The 7,224-nt window shown below is 33.0% G+C and overlaps 1 long non-coding RNA gene across 1 annotated transcript; it reads left to right on the forward strand.

Annotated features, from left to right (window-relative positions):
- Nucleotides 1–222: 222 nt before the first annotated feature.
- Nucleotides 223–1,367, forward strand: LOC120176930. Its single transcript, XR_005521363.1, has 2 exons — nucleotides 223–276; nucleotides 430–1,367. It is a non-coding gene; the product is annotated as an uncharacterized LOC120176930 (long non-coding RNA).
- The last annotated feature ends 5,857 nt before the right edge of the window (nucleotides 1,368–7,224 follow it).

Genomic DNA, 7,224 nt, shown 5'->3' on the forward strand with positions numbered 1-7,224 from the left:
GAGAAGATTGATGCTTGGGTTATGAAGGAATATGGGGTGAAAGGATCTTGGACTCCAACTTGTTTGAAGCACTTCTTAAGATTGTCTTTTGCAACCGAGCCTTAGTTCAATTGACACTTTTGCTGTTTGAGTAACTTGGAAAATATGGTTCTGTGTTTTGGTTTTTTCAGGGATGATTTCCTTTCAAAAGGATTCAAATTGGTCTTATAATCAAAATGAAGAAAATACAGTATGAGCAAAGTGCGGACGAAGTTAAATTGCGTCTTATCTATGAAGGTAACCAGTTCAGTTTGCTTTATTTAATGTTTTCATTGAGGTTGAGTTTTATATTTCTGTGTTATTTTCTGAGCTTAGTCTTTTGTCTGTTGACTTTTATGTTTTTTTTTTGGGATTAGAAATTGACTTAAATTTGTTATAACCATGTTTTAGACAACTCTTGAAGCTTTGTATCTTCTTATCCTTCTCTCACAGTGGATCTCCCAAAAGTTGACTTGGGAAGTCAAATACAATTGACATATGAACTGGGCTTTGGTATTTGGCAGAAAAAAGCTTGGACAATTCTCAAACTTTTGAATGATGCTATGTTTAACAAGGTTTTTTTTTAGTTTATAGAATGCTCAACTTGGGTCCATGTATTAATCTTGGTAGCTTTTATTGTGTGAGACATTTAGAAATCTCAACGATGTCTTGATTTGCTATTTTGATTCCTGCATCTGGACTTGATGGGGTTTATATTTAGAGCCGAAGCAGATCGAAAAGTGTACCAATCTGATCCATTTTTCAAACAGCTGAGAAAGAGACCATTCCTTCGGCACAATCAGAAGTCTTCTTCACTCTTGACAACCAGCTTGCAATGGAAGAGTTTTTGGAGTTTCATATTCTCGGTTTTTGCTTCTTAGGAATTGTATGATTTAACATTATCCTTTCTACTAAAAGATGGATAGAGCTTTTATTCTCGGGGATGCCATCGAGTACATGAAGGAGCTTCTTCAAAGGATCAATGATCTGCATAACGAATTGGAGTCAAACCCTGGTAGCTCTCCGCTCACACCTACAACTTCCATCCTTTGACTCCTACTCCAGCTACCTTGCCCTGTCGTATCAAGGACGAACTTTGCCCCAGTTCATTACCGAGTTCTAACGGGCAGCCAGCAAGGGTAAAAAGATGTCTTCACTTTTCTCTTATCGTATACCATTAGTGCATAATTGATTCCGACATGCTTGAGCACCATTTTGTGTGTACATAATATATACACATGTTTATGTAGGTTGAAGTGAGGCTGAGAGAATGAAAAGTTGTATGGGGTTTTCCCTTTGTCTTGAACTTCATTGTGACTAATGTGAGGAATTATAGTTTATTTATTTAATCTAATGTTTGTGTGTGTTTCTGTTAATTTTTGGAGATTATTTACATGTATGCTGTTTAAATTTTTGGGTTTTATTTTTTTATTCTTTCACGTGATTGGACCTTTTTAATTATGAAAAATTTAAATAGTTATAATAACAAATTATAATAAATATTAATTTCTCAATATAAAAATTATAACAAATAATATATTTTCACAATAATCAATTATAACAAATTTATTTAGTCACAATAACATATTAAATTTAGTTAAAATAAAAATTTATGTTAAATTTATTTCGTCTCAATATTTTCTCAAAATAACAACTTTTGACAAATTTATTTAATCAAAATAACAATTTATAACAAATATTAATTTCTCATTATAAAAAATTTGTGACAAATACTATTTTTCACAATAACAAATTGTAACAAAATTATTTAGTCATAGTAAAATGTTATAAAAAATATTTAGTGACTAAATAAAAATAGTAAGAAAATAAATTTTGTTGTAATATGTATTTTTGTCACGAAAACCTTTTTTTAATGTTATAATTTAACTTAACTGTGATGAAATTTATATTTTTGTGATAAAATAATTATTTTATTTTAACAATTATTTTTTCTCTTTTAAGTTATATTTAGTAACGAAATAACAACTGCGACAAAATAATTTTTATTGCCTTATATATTTTCGTCACAAAAACCCTTTATATTTAATATTTAAATATAAGTTAATTATGACAAAATGTACTTCTCGTGACGAAATAACTAATTGATTGTGACATATTTTATTGTGATAAGTTAATTATAGTAATGAAATTTTATTGTTACAATAAATATTATACAATGGTAACAAATACAATTTTGTCACAATATACTTTACATGACAAGGTTGTTCTAACAAACATGGTAACAAATAAAATTTGTCAGAATAAATATATCGTGACAAATTTAGTACTTTTAGTGATAAATAATTTTGTTGAAATAATCGAAATTTCTTGTAGTGAAATGTTGGTGCTGATTTATATCCTTCTGGGATATAATCGAGAAAAAGGTTGAATAAGTTCTTCTCATTACAGACTTCTTCCTCTTCAGATAAGTTCTTCTCATTATGAAATTTCTCTGGAAAAGTTGATGCTGATCTATTCTTCTGGGATAAAATCGAGCAAAAAGTTGAACAAGTTCTTCTCATTATGAACTTCTTCTTCTTCTACAGATGAGTTCTTCTCATTATGAACTTTTCTGGAAATGTTGATCCATTGAGTGATGAATTCGATTTTTTGTTGAAATCTTTGTTAATTTTTGAAATTCCTGTCAAAATTTCAACATTGATAAAATGAATGAAAATGCCCCTATTTTTGCAAATGTCTAAATATGATGCATGAATATTAAGTTCATTTTTATTTGATTTCAAAGTGGTGAACTCGGTCTTCCTTTACTAGTCAAAATGTCATTTCAAGCTGGCATTCTCTTTAAATGAAAGTCTCAGAAAAAATGTTTCATTCATGAAACTTTTGTCGTAGTCAGAACTATGACTTTGATGCCCCATTTTATCGTGGATAAAACTGACTTTCTTCGTCTGGACTTGTGTAGAAATCCAATAAATCTTTCATCTTTGAAAAGAGAATTTATCATATTTGAAAAGAGAATCTATCATCTTTGAAGAATGTAGATATAAATATTCCGAACTCAGCAGAAATTAATTAGGAGAGTAGAGTCTGTTTTGTTTTGACTCTTGAAACACATCATAAGGAGAATTTATCCTAATTCCTTTCATGTCTCCACATCTAATCAGATCTCGAATAAGGCAACTTGGACCATATCATGTCGAGATGTTTAACAACAACCTATTGTTCAATCTTAGTTGGCTCCACTAGTTTCTTGTTGTTAAAATTTCAGCTCTCATTCTATGGAAAGAAATCTTCATCATATCTCACTTCTTAACCTTTGTGTTGAAGAAGACAAACTTCATCTTGGATAAATAAATGGAAACACCATATGATCATAACATTAGTTCAGCACCATAATCATTGGTTCGTAAAACATTTGACAACACATTCATCCTTTCCCGTGGCTTCTGCCCAGATGTTTGTAAAACATTTGACAACACATTCATCCTTTCCTGTGGCTTCTGTCCAGATGTTCATAAAATATTTGACAACACATTCATCCTTTCCTGTGGCTTCTGCCCAGATTTCTGGTCAAGGAAGCTATTTCATAATGTTCAAAACTTTTGTATGATGTCACAAGACCACTTGAGAACAAATCTCAATGGGAATACAAGTGAGATGTTGGCGTGTTTCATGACCAAAAAGTTGGTTAAATTCACAAAATATGCTAGTGCCGAATTGAATAAGAGATACCAACTGATCTCGATATCATATTGGGCAAGGGTGATATTGATCACGTTTTCTTCCATAATGAGTGTTGTAAGAAGTAGAAACACATCCATTATAGGAGCCATGTACATAAGAAGGTCCATGGAATTATTGCTACTGTAGATGAAATGCACATGATAAAACCAAATAGATGAAAACTAAGTTCAACTTGAATGGCAATGATAATCCCAGTAACAATGGAAATAAGGGTAATATACGTAAGTCGAGCCTTTCTCTTCAATGTTATAAAGTAAGTGAAGACTGATGTGAAAAAATAGGTTTGTAACCCCAACAGTATGGTTAAAACTAACTGGAAGGAACCTCAAAGAAATATTTTCAATCATCACCGACACATAAAAGACCAAACTCGAAGCTGAGATCTTGAGGAACTGAACTCTGGATCAAATGGTCTGCATGGGGACCTTATTTATCCATGCAACCGTGATGTAGCTTAACAAAGAACATGCTGTCATGTGACAAATGATTAATAATATTGGATATTTGAAACCATATTTGTTGAGTAAATATTTATTCAACAACAGGACTCTAATGCAATTGCCTGATGAACGAAGCAATTATGTATAGTCAGCTCCACTGTCACTGTTTTACCATTTTCATTCTTCATATCTTTCTGTCTCATTGGAAATATTTGTTCAAGTCAATGATCTTTAACACATGATGATGTGGGTCTTCAGTATGCCCTAACATTTGTTGATACAGACGTTCAAAATGCACCAACATTCCTGATTCTGATTGAAAGGGGCTTTCAGTATGCCCCAACATTTGCTGATACAAACGTTTAAAATGCGTCAATATTCCAATTTCTGATTCAAATGGGCTTTCAGCATGCCCCAACATTTGCTAATACAAACGTTCAAAATACATCAATATTCCAATTTTTGATTGAAATGGGCTTTCAGCATGCCCTAACATTTGTTTCTAGCTAATATGAGCTTTCAAAGATGCCCAAATATTCATACTAACGTGCCTTCAAAATGCCCCACATGGATCTGTCTGAAGTGGACTTTAAAATGCCTCAACATTTGCTGATACATATATCAAAAATGCATTCAACATTACTTCTTGTTTAGATGAGCCTCCAAAAATACCCAAATATTCATATTGCCATGAGCCTTCAAAATGCCCAACATTCTATTTCTGGTTGAAATGGGCTTTCAAGATGTCTCATATGGATTTTTCTGAATTGGGCCTTTAAATATGCCCTAACATTTGCTTATAGTTCATTCTTAACATCTGTTTGACTTGAATATCATGATCTCCACGAGATCCAATTTTGATAATACACTGTTGTTGTACTTTGATCTGTACACAAATCTGTTAATCTTGAATGCTCTCATTCTGGTGTTACAAAACAACATATTGTCAAGTAATTTGAGGAATTCTCTTCATGTTGTCACAAACTTAAGAAGTAATCAATCATTCTGACGGAAATGTATGAGATATGTGCCTTTTCTAAATGAGGTGCCCATTTTTTGGATCTAGAGGGATCTAGTCGGACAGAGTGGTGTAAATCGCTTGGTAATTCATTCTAGGTCGACACAGTGGCTTATCATCTTTCGGTCTTAAGAGACATGTTCCCCAAGGGTATCAATGTTTTGTCTCTTTTCTCTGGGATCGGTGGTGCAGAGGTTGCCCTCTATCGGCTCGGTATACCTTTGAAAGCAGATGTGCAAGAACTGAATGATGATCGGGTAGAGTAATTGATGAGTAGATTTGGAGGATTTAACCTTGTTGTCGGTGGCATCCCGTGTAACAACCTTAATGGAAGAAATAAACATAATTGGGATGAACTAGAAGATTTTTGTTAGTGTATTTTCTTGCAATGAATGCTACAGTGACTGTCACTTCTGCTGCTCCAAGATACGCACTACTATATCCCACTTTTCCCAAACCATGGAAAGGTTTAGTTGATGGTAAAAATGGTTATCTCTACTTTTGGAATCCTGTAACCAATGCTACTCCATATGAAAGGCCTACAAATGTAGAATCTGTTCCAATGTCTTATTCTGTGCCTATAAGTTCTCAATTTCAAGTTCAACAATCTTCTGAAGGACATAATGGATATAATCCTGACAAGGAAAATGATCGACATGGAAGAAGCAGTAATGATGTATCAAGACTTGAGCCAACATCATGGTATAACCAGAGTGCAGATGGGGGACTTGTTCATTCCCATAATACACTTAATGAGACTTATAGCTCTGTGATTCGAGGATCTGCTAGAGGACATGGATTGATAGATGGGGGAAGTAACTTGTCTGGTGATGCTTATTGCCATCAGCATGAGATAAGTGTCCATTTTAAATAGGGTAATCTTTCTTGATGAGTGGCTAATAATGTCACAGGAGAGACATTACAAGTTCAATTCTCCAGATTTTCTTGATTTCTCAGACACCTTGCCTTCAAGAAGGTGAAATGCTTCATCATTCTGGCCTTGCTTATTCTTTTTCTACAATAGAGGTAGAATAGGCAACAACTTGCTTCCAGAACCTTTCTCATTTAAGGTTGTCCTGTTTGAAAATGTTTTCCTCCTTTCTTTATCAAAGAATGAAAGAATTTTGTAAAGTGTTGCCTATCACAGATTCACAATAGCAAATCATAAGCATGAATTTAATGAATATCAAATAAATCAACAACACTTTTAAATCAAAAAATCATAGTCCTATGGAAAGTGTCAAAATTATTGACTGATTTAAGGTGTAGGTTGATTCTGGTAAAGTAAGGTCTCTTCAAGTTGGTCCAGGATATATGTATCTTTGAACTTTCACTAACTTGAAGAAATGGTTTTTATGCTCATCTCATAGAGATACTTCTTGATTTCAGACTCTTAGGAACGTCTTTGGGATGTGTGGTGCTTCATTAAGAGCTTAAGATCGTCTCTTATGTCGTTGTTGCACCATTCAATATTCGAGCCACCTTTTCAGGTTTTTTAACTCGAATCATCCTTTGGTTTCAAGACGTTATTTAGAAATTTTACGTCTTGAACCCCCATTTTATCATTTTTTAATCATGCATTAAAGATTTTAAAAACCAATTTTTGTAAATAAAAATCAATTCCGAGAAGCGAAATGAAATCTAAAGATAGTCTATTTCACATAGAAATTCATGTATGATTAGAATGGACTTTTCGGGCACGTAACGTAGGCCAGGGCTTATGGTTACGAAATAAAGAGATAAAAAGGCTCAAACAAGTGTTTAATGGTAATTGAACCAAGGATCAATTCATTCTGATCCCTTCAATCTTGCTTTGCTTGAATTGGATCTGCTTTGTTATTTGTCATTCTTCTTTTGGATCCTTTTAGACTGTCAATTTTTTTTGTTCATTTCCATTTTCTCATATCTTCGCCATTTCTTGCTCTTCTTGTTGAATATGAATCTTTGAACTAATTGCACTTGATCAACATTTATAGCTTGAGGCTCAATGAGTCACCCATCTTGAATTTTTTTTTCTTTTTTTTTTCTTCTTTTCTTTTTTTT

This window comes from Hibiscus syriacus, unplaced genomic scaffold (assembly GCF_006381635.1).
Source record: "Hibiscus syriacus cultivar Baekdansim isolate YM2019G1 unplaced genomic scaffold, ASM638163v2 tig00112261_pilon, whole genome shotgun sequence".
Taxonomy (NCBI): domain Eukaryota; kingdom Viridiplantae; phylum Streptophyta; class Magnoliopsida; order Malvales; family Malvaceae; genus Hibiscus; species Hibiscus syriacus.